The sequence below is a fragment of the Tiliqua scincoides genome, chromosome 8 (assembly GCF_035046505.1).
Source record: "Tiliqua scincoides isolate rTilSci1 chromosome 8, rTilSci1.hap2, whole genome shotgun sequence".
Classification (NCBI taxonomy): domain Eukaryota; kingdom Metazoa; phylum Chordata; class Lepidosauria; order Squamata; family Scincidae; genus Tiliqua; species Tiliqua scincoides.
Window position 1 is genome coordinate 18,861,661 of NC_089828.1, and position 14,722 is coordinate 18,876,382.

General features: G+C 43.3%; 1 protein-coding gene and 1 pseudogene across 1 annotated transcript in view; both read right to left on the reverse strand.

Moving 5' to 3' along the window:
• The window catches only part of CSK (C-terminal Src kinase), a 94,971-nt gene that overhangs the window by 64,306 nt on the left and 15,943 nt on the right, over positions 1 to 14,722 (reverse strand). The window lies entirely within an intron of this gene.
• Positions 7,747 to 7,865, reverse strand: LOC136659820 (5S ribosomal RNA; annotated as a pseudogene).

The following is a 14,722-nucleotide window of genomic DNA, read 5'->3' on the forward strand; positions in this document are numbered from 1 at the left end:
AGGGAGCACACAAGATACTTGTGATTAGTTACTAGTGACTTGCCATTATTTATTTATTTATCACATTTTTATACCGCCCTTTCTCCAAAGAGCTCAGGGCAATGTATACAGCTGCTCCCCTCCTTTTTTCCCTCACAACAACCCTGTGCGGTAGATGAGACTGAGAGAAAGTGACTGGCCCAAGGTCACTCAGGAAGCTTCGTGGCTGAGGGGGGATTTGAACCTGGATCTTCCAGGTCTCAGTCCACCTCCCAAACCACTACATCACCCTGACTCTCCATTAGTTGATTTTAACTTGCCATTAGTTATTTGATTTTTTTCCCCCTGTAAACCGCTTTGTGAACTTTTCTGTTGAAAAGTGGTATATAACAACTATTAATAATAATAATAATAATAATAATAATAATAATAATAATAATAAATATTTTGCTGTCACTCCTTTGCATCTGGCTGTATGCTGTTTGAATGCTGTTGCGTGTTTGCTAGCCCCCTGAAAAACAGGTGCTATGGTTTTCCACATGTAGCGCAGAATAGCATTCTGAACATGCATACCAGCTTGCATGCTGACAGCGTAAAACCACTGCACTGCACTGCCTCTGCTGATTGAAACCAGTGTGGGGGTTGGGGGCCGAGTTGCTATTTAAACTGCAAACACAGAACTCTGCTCTGAACAGGTTGACCAAGTTTCACTCCAATACCTCAAAGTTCAATGGAGTTATCACATTAAAAACAAACACATGGAATGTCCAACGGGGCGAGTTGAAACAAGAGGCTTGCTTTGCCTGGTCAATCAGGGAAAAGAAGTTTGAAATATAAGCAGATAACTATGCAAATATTGTAGCAATTATCTTGATGCTAAACAGAACATGTAAAATGAATCCAAGGATGGGAAGCAGCCCACAGACAGACATTTGGCTAAAATCGGGGAGAGTCAAAGTGGGGGTGAATTCAGAATTTCTTTAGGTCTTTTTCCCCATAATTCGAACACAGAGCAGCAACCCCAGGCTTGCCAACCACAGGGAGCTGCAGGCAATCCAAGCTTCCTGATGGGTATTTCTCTATCACAAAGCTCTGACATGCCCTTCCATGAAATGTTTGCTTATCCCCCTTTAATGTCATTAATTGAAACAACATCACTCTGTTCTACCTTTGGGAGTTCTCCACCATTGCTTGACATTGTGGTTCTCTGTCATTTTTGCTGATGTTTTGACATGGATTTGGACTGCTTCAACTTTTGTTCTTTAAAAATTGATTTACAGTTTTGTTTTGTTTTTATTTTGTTATCTGTACACTGACTTTTGACACATGACAAAGTCATGCACATTGGGGCAAAAAATCAAAACTTTAGATATAGGCTGATGGGTTCTGAGCTGTCTGTGACAGATCAGGAGAGAGATCTTGGGGGGGTGGACAGGTCGATGAAAGTGTCGACCTAATGTGCGGTGGCAGTTAAGAAGGCCAATTCTATGCTTGGGATCATTAGAAAAGCTATTGAGAACAAAATGGCTAATATTATAATGCCGTTGTACAAATCTGTGGTAAGGCCACACCTGGAGTATTGTGTCCAGTTCTGGTCGCCGCATCTCAAAAAAGACATAGTGGAAATGGAAAAGGTGCAAAAGAGAGCGACTAAGATGATTACGGGGCTGGGACACCTTCCTTACGAGGAAAGCCTACGGCGTTTGGGCCTCTTCAGCCTAGAAAAGAGACGCCTGAGGGGGGACATGATTGAGGCATACAAAATTATGCAGGGGATGGACAGTGTGGATAGGGAGATGCTCTTTACACTCTCACATAACACCAGAACCAGGGGACATCCACTAAAATTGAGTGTTGGGAGAGTTAGAACAGACAAGAGAAAATATTTCTTTACTCAGCGTGTGGTTGGTCTGGGGAACTCCTTGCCACAGGATGTGGTGATGGCATCTGGCCTGGATGCCTTTAAAAGGGGATTGGACAAGTTTCTGGAGGAAAAACCCATTAAGGGGTACAAGCCATGATGTGTATGCGCAACCTCCTGATTTTAGAAATGAGTTATGTCAGAATGCCAGATGCAAGGGAGGGCACCAGGATGAGGTCTCTTGTTATCTGGTGTGCTCCCTGGGGCATTTGGTGGGCCGCTGTGAGATACAGGAAGCTGGACTAGATGGGCCTATGGCCTGATCCAGTGGGGCTGTTCTTATGTTCTTATGACTTGGCCACACCATGGTGGAAAAGGGGTACATCAATTCCATAAATAAGCCTTCTGCAAAACATACCTTTTCTCTGCTGTCTCACTTATGAGTATTTTTAATATTGTGAGCTCCTAGTGGGCAAGGACCTCTTGCTCATAGGGGGCAAGCTCTGCTCTTCTGCTGTAAAGCATCAGGAACATCAATGATGCTGAATGTATACTATATAAATGACAGTACTAATAAACATAGATTATTATGTTGCTACGTTGGGAGGTTTTAATGCTTTACTGTTGCTTTTTGTGGAATGCTTTAATATGAAAACAAGTTATCTGTTTATTGAAACACTGCACACTTAAAATCTTTCTACTGCAAAGCAGGATAAACATTTTTAAAGTTTGAAAAAGCCAATGTACTGTAGTGGTCAGAGTGTTGGATTAACTTGGAGTCCCAAGTTGAAATTCCCACTTAGTTATGAAGTTTTCTGGGTGAAATTGGGCCAGTTATCCTAATTCTTAATCTAACCCACCTCACAAGGCTGTTATAAAGGAGTTTGCGTTAACTATAACACAATTTTCAATGCCTGTAGTCCTATCCACACTTTCCTGGAAGTAAACTCAACTGAACACAATGCAACTTGCTTCTGGATAGACATGGCTAGAATTGCATTGTGAGTGTAGCATAGTAGCTAAAATGCCAAACTGTGAATCAGGGCTTCCCCAGTTCATTTTTGCCACCAATCCTTGCTAGGCAGCCTTAGACAGCCAATTCTCTCTCTCTGCCTCAGTTTTCCTCACCTGTAATTTGGGTGTAACACATGCAATACAGTTGTAAGGTTTACATCATACATTTACCAGCAGGAGGTCTGGTCTAGAGGGCAGGAGGTCTGGTCTAGAGGGTAGAGCCTCTGAAGATAACATCCACAAGGTCGACAGTTCGAGGCCACCGGCACTTTGCACACTTTGCACACTTAGAAAACAAATGCCATTATTTTCTGCATTTTTTTTCTTTTAGTCTAGGGATATTATTTATAATTCTGCATTTCAAAACTGTAAATGAAAAGAGTCACAGAGCAATGCTGTTAATGGCCTGAACATATACACTGACATTAAGCTGCCTTTAAAAGTGCATTTCTCCTGTTCAAGGGCAGATTTGTCAGCTCAGAGCACTGGGGAGCAGCCACGGCGCATCTGGGAATCAGCAGCTGAGCGATTGTTGATGCCCTTGCTCAGATGTCTGCATTCTGTAATCTGGCACTACCCGATACAAAGGGAGCCGAGAGCCTTTGGTTGTCTCTAAGACATTTCAAAATTAAATTTTGACTCAGTCTAATTGGTAAGTAATTTAATTTCTTGTAAACAAAACCAGAAAATCCACCCTCTAGTCAAATAGTAGACTGCTGCGATTCTGTTGAAGAGATGTCCTCTTTGACACAGGAAGGCAAGGAGGCTTATCTTATGCAAAAGCCAGGATCTTTCTCAAACTATGAGGCTGCAAGAGTCTCTAGTTCATAATCTGAAAACCTCACTATGCCACAGTACAAACTGTTGTATTAACAATACCAGCATTAATCATGGACAGCATCCTTACTGTGGTTGAGCTGAGTCTTCTCAGACTATCTATCTATATATATAGATATATATAACCCACTTCAACATGTAGGCGGCACATGATGACTTACAGTTTAAGGCTGCAGTTCTATACATCCTTACTGGTGGGCAACCGAATCCAACTTAGTGGGACGTACTTCTGAGTAAACATACACAGTACTGGCTGCAGAAGTACATTCCACTTGGCAAGACCCCATGAACCCGTTTCTGCCCAGCCCACAGGTGTACACATTTGATCCCTGCTGAGTATACAAAATGTTGGGCAGAAATGGTTTAAAACAAAATTCCCTAATACTGCTTCTCGTAAATAATAACAATTTCTTAGAAGAGTATGAGGACTAAAATTCAGAAAATCAGTGACAATCCTTCGTGCCGACTTTACCAAGAAAAGACAAAACTGTGCCTCATCTGTTATGTTAATGCAGCAAGATCACGCGGACAAACTACAAAGAGTTGAAAGATTAATTCATTGGACATTATACAAAAAGTAAAATTTGAAGGATCAAAAAATGCTTAGGAACATCAGGTATGGTGTTTGAGAATGATCGAGTCAAGATCCTGTCGGACTTTCAAATTCAAGCAGACCAAAAGCTTGAACATAACACACCGGGCATAACTGTGATAGAAAACAAATGTGTGGATAATTGATATATCAGAGGTGCCCGAACTGATGAAAAAGAAGTAGAAAAAGTTACAGAGTACCATGACCTGGCAATAGAAATCACACAACCATGGACAAAACTTACAACAGCAATCCCCATTGTCATCAGGGCACTGGGAACAATTCCGAAGAATTTTACAAATCATTATAACCAACTACAGCTGCCCAAAATAAAACCAACAGAAATGCAAAAAACCAGCACTGTTAGGAATGGCGTATATATTGTGTCGATATTTCATTGATTCAAAGCTGAAACTTGTATCAACTATCCAATGTCAGTCAATTTTTTTTCTGTTTGTTGTTGACTGTGTTGTAAGTTTCTGAGCATTTTTATGTCAAATAATTTCATATGCTTTTGTCTTGAGAATACAGTTGGCCCTCAGTATCTGTAGGGGATCGATTCCAGGACCTCCTCCATGAATACTGATTTCTGTAGAAAATTAAATTTGGGGGGGGGGACACACTGCTGGAAGGCCTTCGAGAGGCCTTCTGAGGAGCAGGGAGGCTGTGTGTAACCTCCCCACGCCTCAGAAGGCCTCTTGGATGTGTTTGGAAGGCACCGAGTCACAGCTGCGGGTGAGGTGGATAAGGAGGACCCACTGCAGTTACAGCAATTCTACAGTACAGAATTCATTCAACTTCTACCCCTTCCTTCAGAGATATTCCACGTTCTCCTGATGCAGATCCATAAAATGCATGTTCTCCTGAACAGTGGCCCAGTCTGACTTGGTCTACAAGCTTGTGGTTGCCACCAACTCTTCTGTCTTCTCCCAAATCTCCTAGTGTACACAAAAGGCTTGGGAGAGAAGCACTGCCTTATCTCATTTCCACTTGGATATGAGGATGAAAGGAAATGGCAGGAGCCTCACTCCTTGTTTAGAAAGGACTCTTGCGGTTTCTCACTGTCACAAAACAGCAGTGAAAACAAGACCTCTGGGAAGGGCCATCTGTGCTTGGGTCCTCAACAGGTCTGGGGGCACTCACCTTGGCACTAGCAAACAGATTTGTAGACAGCTGCATTTCAGCATCCAACATGGGATACGTATGTACATTAAATTGTCAAAATCCACAACATCATGAAATGTATAACGTGTGCAATGTTCAAATATTTAAATCGATCCAAGTACATAAGAGTGGTGGCACTGGAACTGATGAGACTCAACATCAAATTAAAATAAATTAGAAAGCACACAGTGTTCTGCAGCAATAATGATAATTTCTTGGTCCAGGATGAACATGAAATGGAGTCACCAAAATTATGCTGATTATCAGGTACATCTCTCAGAATGTTTAAAGCTGGATTCTGAATTAATGAAACGGCAATATTCAACTGGATTTCAGATTTTGTTACAGCGCTTAGGTACTTTTTTTATTTTTTGAGGTGCATATTCTAAAAACAGCTGAAACACAAAAATAGTCAACTGTATGTAATCTCCTGCCTAAAAAGGACTCATCTGGGCCAATTTCACCCCAAAGGATTTTTTCTTTTTCCTATTTAAGTCCTTTCCTGACTACTTAGCTGACATGCTGGCCTTTAAGGGCAGGAATTACTCAATTTTGCATTTCCTTGATTATCCCCCATTTAAGCTATCCTTCCTGACCTCCTGTTTCAACTCTACCCAATGGAGAGGAAGGAGAACACCACTGAACAGAAGAGGATGCAAATAGGAGAACGGGTAGAGACCAGCTGTTTCAGGGAAAGTTGCACAACGATCCCCAGAGTCCAACAAAAGCTTCTCAATTCTGTTTACCGGATCACATCATAAGAAGTTGCACTACAACTTTTTTTTAAAAAATGCCAAACGCATAACACCCACAGCCAAGCTTGTGTGTCAATAACTGACAATTTGAACTACCACAAAGGCTGCCTTACATGCCCCATCTTACCCTTCTCCTATATCCATCCTTACAGCAATTGCCCCGTGTTACTTCTCTGACCCCCCACTTTGTCCACAGGACCCTCAGTGCCTGTGAATAGGACATGTTCATCCAAGGCTCTTTAGATGGCCAAATGAAAACCACCTTCCAGTTAATTCTGTAACTGCCTGAACGCAGCTTCAACTAACTCATTTTCACAACAACCAACCACCCCCCCCAAAAAAAAATCTTATCCCCCTAAACAAGGATTCTGATTAAAAGGAATTTTTCTCAAAATTGTTCTACATTTTTGGCATCAGCAGTAACCTTCAAACATATTTTATTTAAAGTCCATCTGCCATCAACCCACCGACCCACCCAAATGCACACATTTCTTTCTCTCTCCCACCATTACACACACTCAGTTATGTATACAAAAATGTCAAATCAGTTATGCACCACAGTTGAGTATATTTGAGGGTTGCCTGTCTGAACATCTGAGCTTTCTGAGGCTGAACTCCTGGTGGTATCACAACACTTGAAAAATGAGGGAAAGATCTGGAACCAGGGTGAATCTCAGGGCAGCACAGTAATGGTCTAATAATGACCTTTGCTTCTCATCTGCCTGGGAGAAAAGCAAAAGGAAGAGAATCTAAATACAATCTATCAATGGTGATACTGACCAGAGTCTCGCATTTCAGCATCAAAGCTATCTTGTGGCAGTGTAAGGACCAAAACACTTTGGAGTTCGAGAAAAGTACATGCCTTACACTGCAACTGTATCTGATATAAAAAATACATAAAGTATGAAAGACACACATAATTTCAGGCACATGCTTCAAATCTGCCTGCACAAGAGAACCACTGTCAATTTCAGCACGCTTTCTTTTTTTAAGCACATTTATTAAGTTGTTTTATGAACTTCACCAAATATCACACACCCATGAAGAACTGGAGGGCAAACTTCACTTTTGAAAAAACAGACAGATAATACCTTTGAGTGGTACACAACTACTGTATCAGAAAGAAAAGAGGCTTCAGGTAATTTATTTCCATGATTAAAAATCCAGTTTCCAGTTCTCCATCAGGTAAGCAGGAAGATAAGGAACAAGATAGTAAATGAAATGGAAAAAAGAGGTAGAAAGGGAGGGGTGTCAGCTTGTATATGTCAGCTGGGCACTGGAGTCAGGATCACCAGGTCACAGTAATGGCTGTTTGGGGGACAATTATTTGTAGCTCTCTGACACAAACCCACTACATGTCCTCACATGTTTGGAAACACACAACTACTTTTCACATTTTACCCATTTGCTGCAGCCAATGCCAGCTGCGTCAGGGCAAACGCAACTGCCATGCTAAAAAACGATTGTCCTTTTTTTGTTTAAACAGGAATTCTAGAATTTCAGAACATGGTTGGCAACCTTCAGTCTCGAAAGACTATGGTATAAGCCTACAGCACCTGGTATTCCCAGGCGGTCTCCCATCCAAGTACTAACCAGGCCTGACCCTGCTTAGCTTCCGAGATCAGACAAGATTGGGCATGTGCAGGGTAATTTCAGAAATTGCCCAATGAATCTGCTTTTTCAAGAGGGAAGGGGATTTGGAACTTTTCTGACAAGCTGATCTAAAAATCTCTCCATTTTTAGAACATACAACTTCCTTCCCTAAAGGAGACAGACAGATCACTGAATGAGTCTGCCTCTCACAACTGCAAGTGCCACCCGGGTCACAGCAACTGAAAGTTAAACGAACAGAGTAAACAACACTTCTTGGGTTTTCTCAATTGGCACCAGCTTGCTCAGTGTGTGGCGTGTGACCCGTTTCCCCCTTCCACTATTTTTGACCGTTCTCTCTCTGAAATTTGCATTGAGCATCTCAAGAGGCATGAACAACCTCCTCACCAACAGGCATGGGCAAGGAGACTCGGGAACAGGTGTGGATCCGGTCTTCAAAAGTAGCTCTCCTTTAGAGTCCTAGACTGATTTTTTTTCCACCTAAGAAAAATTTTGTTTTCCATAAAAGCACACACAAAAAACTGAAAATATCTGATAGAGCAGTGAGATGCTACTGGCAGGCCAAGCCCAACACAGAAACCAAATCACACCTTGAGAGCCAGGGGCCCATAATGGCTACGTGACAGAGCCACAAATCAGGACTGCCCTGGTTCAAACTTCACCTCTGTCACAAATTTGCTAGGTAACCCTAGACAAGCTATTTCCTCTCAGCCTGAGCTCCCCAGCTGCAACAGGAGGACAATAACACCTTACAGCAGTGTCTCTCAAACTGTGGCTCAGCACCCACTGTGGCTCATGACCCACAGGTTGGTCATGAGCCCATTTCAGGTGGGTCCCCTTTCATTTCAATGTGTATTTTATTTTTCCTATATTAGACTTGATGCTGCCATGGTATGTGACTGCAATTTGGGGAAATGTTACAGTTCTGTACTTTTAAACAGGCTACTATGTATATGCTTTTGATAGTCAATGGGACTTATTCCTGGGTAAGTGTGGATAGGACTGCAGCCTTTGGGATGTTCAGGGAACTTTTTTAAACAGACCAGCAACTGCTTGGGAGGGAGTTCTTAACTTATCCTTATTGTAAACCATTTACTTACTTACTTAAATTGATCTGATTTTGACATATGGGGGGTGTTAAAAATTTTCCTGCTTGATGATGTCACGTCCAGCATGACATCACTTCCAGGTTAATGACATCACGATTGGTGGGTCCCGACAGACTGTCAGTCTAAAAAGTGAGTCCTGGTGCTAAAAGGTTTGAGAACCACTGTCTTGCAGAGTTGTAATAAGAATGACACTCAAAAAGCACAAATTTTTTTATGATAATTATTTGCATCAGTTGGTATCTGAATCTGATTTTCTGCTTATGTTCCTCAGATGGCATCTGAACAGTCACTTGTGGTGATGCTAAGTGACAGAGGAGCATCTACAAAGCCATTGCCTTGTCCAGAACTCAATTTCGGAACAAGCATTCGTGAAAAACAGGTCACACTGATCCATAACAAGATTCAAGGTTGGAAAGTATTGCAGGTTCCTAGGAAGGCAAGCAACCAAGTGCGTGGGATTTTTTTCATGCATCCTGCCTAGATCCTCAGTGTACAGTGATATTTCTTGGAAGTAGGAACATCCGTAACATGCAGCATTTATTTTGGGCACATCTCCATGGTCACTTTCTGCAGCAACAGGAAACACTGTAAAAGAGCGGAGTTTGACGTGGAACAGCTTCCTGGGCCCACCTAATTATAATAATTTCTTCCTCTATATTAATAGCGCAGCAGCAGCGGGGAAACACAGGCTAAACACAAAGGTGAATCAGAGCAGATAAATTTAAATCTCTAAGAAAAAGGACCAATTATAATAATGGAGTTAAATCAAGTTTTCCATTTTCTAATTAATACATTTCCTGAATAAGTATGCATACTAATTGACAGATTTGAATTGTGAGAACAACCTGTTTGCACCTAAAGAAAGGCTTTATACTACCAGGAGCATAATTCAAAGCATGCCTGGCTGTGATCCTACACACACTTACTAGGAGTGAGGTTCCCATTCAATTGGGTTCTGTGCAGATGCACAGAATTGCACTTAAGTAGCCCACATGCCTTTTACAGTGCCAAATTTCATGCCTGCTTTGGTGCACAACTGTGAAATTCCTGTTTCACGGAATCACAGAATTTCTATTTGGAGAATCCCACACACCCCTATATGCCCACCCAAACCCATGTGGAAAACCACCAAACAGATCTTGTGGTTAAGACTTAAGGATCCACGTCTTTCCAGAAAAAAAAGGGATGAGAAAAGTATCTCTCAGTATTGATGGAAAATAAATTCCATGCCATTTGGGTGAGAAAATACTCATAATTTTCACAATAAATGCAATTTGTGACTTTTTCACAGCTTCCAACGATAGTCAAGATTTTTCGCTTTGGTTTGAGGAGTTTACGCGTATTTTTCTCCCTATTATTTATAGCTGGCAACCTTCAGTCTCGAAAGACTATGGTATCGCGCTCTGAAAGGTGGTTTTCTTCCTATAGAAAAGCAGAAATTAACTCAGTTGACTTGGCAGAGGGTCGTACATTCCATTTTCAGGGTATTATGAGCGAATTGAGGGGCCACTTGCCCACCTCCCTGCCAGGTTGAGTGCTCCGCCCCCCCTCCAGCTACGCCACCGCTGCTCCCCTGAACATGGCTGGTAGCCTTTGAGAAGTCATTTCCTCTCAACCAACCGCAACACGAGGCTAGTGATGATTCTTGATATCGCAGCACGATGATAAGGCCTTCATCAGGATAATATACGTAAAGCACTTTACACATGCAAAATGCACTCTGCAAATGCTCAATAACAGTATTCGAATGAATACTTCATCCATTTTTATCTTGTAAGCCACCCTAGATGAAAGCTACCCTGCATGTTCAACAGCCACGCAGGGATCGAACTGTGGTTATATCCCATGGTCATGTTCCCTCCCTTTGCCCAGAACCCACAGCCCAAAATCTCCAGACCGTAAAGCAGATTAAAGCCCCAAAAACTCTGTACTTACAAGTCACATATTCACAGTCACATATTCACAGAAGCATCTAACAAAGGTAGATTTGCCTTTATTTAGGCTGCCACTAACCTTCTCAAATCCTCCTCCACACATATCAAAAGGCTAGCAAAAGGGGCCGGAACTTGTTTTTACTTCATATTCGGCTTTTGAAAAGGTCACAGACACACAACTCTCGCATGCTCTGTCTGCAAAGCCAGTGCAGATGGAGAAAGATTCCATGCTCTCCTACAAATCATGGAGCACATTTGGGGGAACAGCACTCCTGGGGGGGATCTGTAGAACCCTCTTCACACAGACCTACCAGCCAAGGAGCAGGAAAAAACCACAAGCACTGCTTCAGAGATAAAGTTCACCACTAATCTTTTAAGCCACCTTGGGACTGCCACTCACCAGACACACCTTGTAGCCTTGTCAGAATAAAAGGTGTGGCTATTTCGCTCAGGATTATGCTGAGGATCTGGACACCAAAGAAGTCCAGTTGACTTTCATGTCTTCTAGCTGTAAACATACATGCCCAGAATGATGGCGAGTGCATGCAAGTTCCTGTTAGTGTTAACAAATTAAGTTGATAGCCCTGCCTACTCTTCCTACTACACCAGCAGGCTCCAAACTACAGCCCATGGGCTGGATCCAGTATTATAAAAAACCTTCCCCCCACAGCGTGGCACGGCACTCACCATCCCATGCCACGGCCTCTTATCTTTCCATCTGATCTCCCCACAAACTCGCATCTAGTGGCCACGTCCACCCAGAAATCGAATTGCAGGTACTGGCATACCCGAGGGTGTTGTGGGGGCAAATGTTCCAAGGCGCCAACCGGCAGGGGGCTGTGTCATGACCCCCTCACCTGCTTCCCATTCTTCCCCCCTTTCAGGCCTGTTTACAGGACCTTAGAAGACCTTCTCGAGCCTCCAGAAGGCTTAAAAACTTAACTTCTGATCAGGACTACTGGGGGCCAAGGAGACAGCATGCAGCCTCTCTGGCCCTCAGAAGGCCTAAAAAATGTCACTTTTGGTTTTCTCTGGAAACCAAAAGTTATGTTTTTAGGCCTTTGGGCCACACAGGGGGGTGGCATTTTGGGGTCCTGGTCTCAGGCGGCACAAGGATCAGGATCACAATTGGGCACAAAGCCTGCAGAAGTGGCTGCCCAGTATGAGTTTGTAAGAAAACTGGATGGAAAGATAAGAGGCGGCGGCATGGTATGATAAGTGCCAGGCTGCGCAGGAAACGCTTTTTCCTAACGCAGCGGTCCCACAATTTGGAGACCACCATACTACACTGACAGCGCAATTCTAGACATGTCTAAGAAGTAAGGCCCAGTGTGTTCAGTGGGGCTTACTCCCAAGAAAATGTGCATTGGATTTCAGCCTCACACTCTGCCAGACACAGCACTCTTACTCTTTTAATCTTTGCATTAAAGTTGGGAGAGAAAAGAGGGGAGAACACAGAGCCGTCATAGCTTTGCTGGGCTTCTCCAGCTGGAAAATGCAGCAGCGCTATGGCCACTAGCAGCCTCTTTTCTCAATCTCCTCCTGTTCTTGACGGGGCGGAAGAGAAATATCATGCGTACAGAAGCGCACAGCCACTGTAACACTGTGCTGGGCTTCTCTAGCCAGGAAAGCATAGTGCTATGAGACTCCATTACGTTCCTCCATTCTGGCACTAACACAAGGAAAGAACAGAAAAGGGGCAAACACCAGCACAGCAACAGTAGACTGAGCTTTAGCAATGGAAATACAACACAGGGCAGCTGCCCCTGTGGCTCAGACAAATTGCTTTTAAGGGCTGCTGTCCCTTCAAAGAGATCAAGCAGTGCCACATCTCAAAAAGCATCTAATGGAACTGGAAGAGGTGCAGAAGAGAGTAAGCAAAGCGATTGGTAGACTGGGGAACTCGCTTACGCTACAGCATTTGGGGCTCCTCAGTTTAGAAAGAAGATGCCCAAGAGGGGAAATGAGGCACATAAAATTAAGCATGGGATGGATATAGGGAAGTTCTTTTCTCTCTTGCACAACACCAGAACCTGCTGGAGACATCCACTAAAATTGGTTGGGGAGAGAGTTAGAACACACGAAAGGAAATACTTCATTCCCCAGCATGTAATTAATCTGTGGAACTCCTCACCACAATATGTTGTGATGAAATCTGACCTAGGTGCCATTAAAAAGGCATTGCACAGATTTATGGAGGAAATTTCCATCAAGGGTGAGTTGCAAGGGAGGGCACCAGGATGCAAGTCTCTTGTTGTCTTGTGTGCTCCCTGAGGCATTTGGTGGGCCACTATGAGATACAGGAAGCTGGACCAGGTGGGCCTATGGCCTAATCCAGTGGGGCTCTTCTTAGTTTACTGGTGTGGTATAATGGCTAGGGTGGTCCCCATTCATTTAAATGTGTATTTTATTTTTAATATATTGGACGATGATACCATGGTATGCCACTCCATTGGGGGAAATCTTACAGATCTATATTTTTAACAGGCTGCTATGTATATATACTTAAGATTTGATTTTGTGGTATGTGGGGTGTTGAACATTTTCCTGCTTGATGATGTCACTTCTGGCCATGACATCACTTCCAGGTTAATTACATCACTTCCAGTGTGTCCTGACAAATTGCCATTTTAAAGTGGGTCCCAGTGCTAAAAAGTTTGAAAACCCCTGGGCTAGAGAGTAATGGACTTGGGCCGGGAGCAGGAAGGAGTCGTGTACACCCCCACCGGGAGGTAGACAAACATAGAAAACAAAAAAATTACCCATTTATCATAAATGAGATAGTGGGGGCACGCATGTGTCACCACGCAGCCTTTAAGCCAGGATTCAGTTTCTCACGTTAGCAAAAACAATTAGCTTGCTCCAAGCCGGGAGCGGAGTGTAATGGCCTCTATCGATTGGGCTGCTAGTAGTGCAAACAAGAGAGTAAAGGACTGTCTCCTCCAATAACTCAGCAGGGTGCAGACAAGAGCTTTCCCCCAACAGTACAAAACAAACACCACAAGTGTGAAGCCATAAAGTGCTGCTCTAACACAAATTACTCAATGGTTGCCTGGCTGCAGATAGCCCCCTTTGAATGTGCAACTAGTGATGTGCTTTATGGAGCCTTGATTACATCCAGAGTAATTACAGTGCAGAGCCACAGCACAAGCAAATTAGATACCACTAACTTTTATCTCAAAGATTGAATTAACTGCAATTATTCAGTTGGGGTGGGTGGAAGGGGGCTGTGCACAAAGCATACCCGTAGCTAGACAAGGTCACGACATCACAACACAGCTGTACTCTCGTGATATAATGGACACTAGAAAGCCTCGACCTACAGAGACAGAATCTCAGACCACAGCAAAGCACCCTATTATCACATGATTGCTTAAGGAAGTACACCACCAAAATGAATGAAGTTAATTAAGCAAACCCCACTGCTTGAAAGCAAATCCAGCTGGGGGCACAACAGATCCCTCCTCTCCCAAAGTTACACTGGAGGCTAATCTTACATAAAGTCAGATGCTTGATCCATCTAGCTCAGTGTTTCTCAACCAGTGGTAAGGGTACTTCCAGTGGTACTTGAGGTGGTGTCTGAGGGTACCAGTAGGACTTCTGGATATCTGCCACCCGGCAGCAAGACCAGGAACACAGCACAACAAACAGGAGTGGGATGCTCGGCTTGGCAAGCAGAGCTCCAAAGCATGCTTTTTCACACTCAAAAAAGCTCTCCAATCCACCTTGAGCCTCCTAGGCAATGTCTGTTGCGACACATCTGGCCTCCCAACCCAGAAGTAACCGGCAATGATGCCATCACTTCTGATGGTACTTCGAATAGGTGGACCCTGTGAAGTGGTATGGTGGAGGACAAACACTGAGAA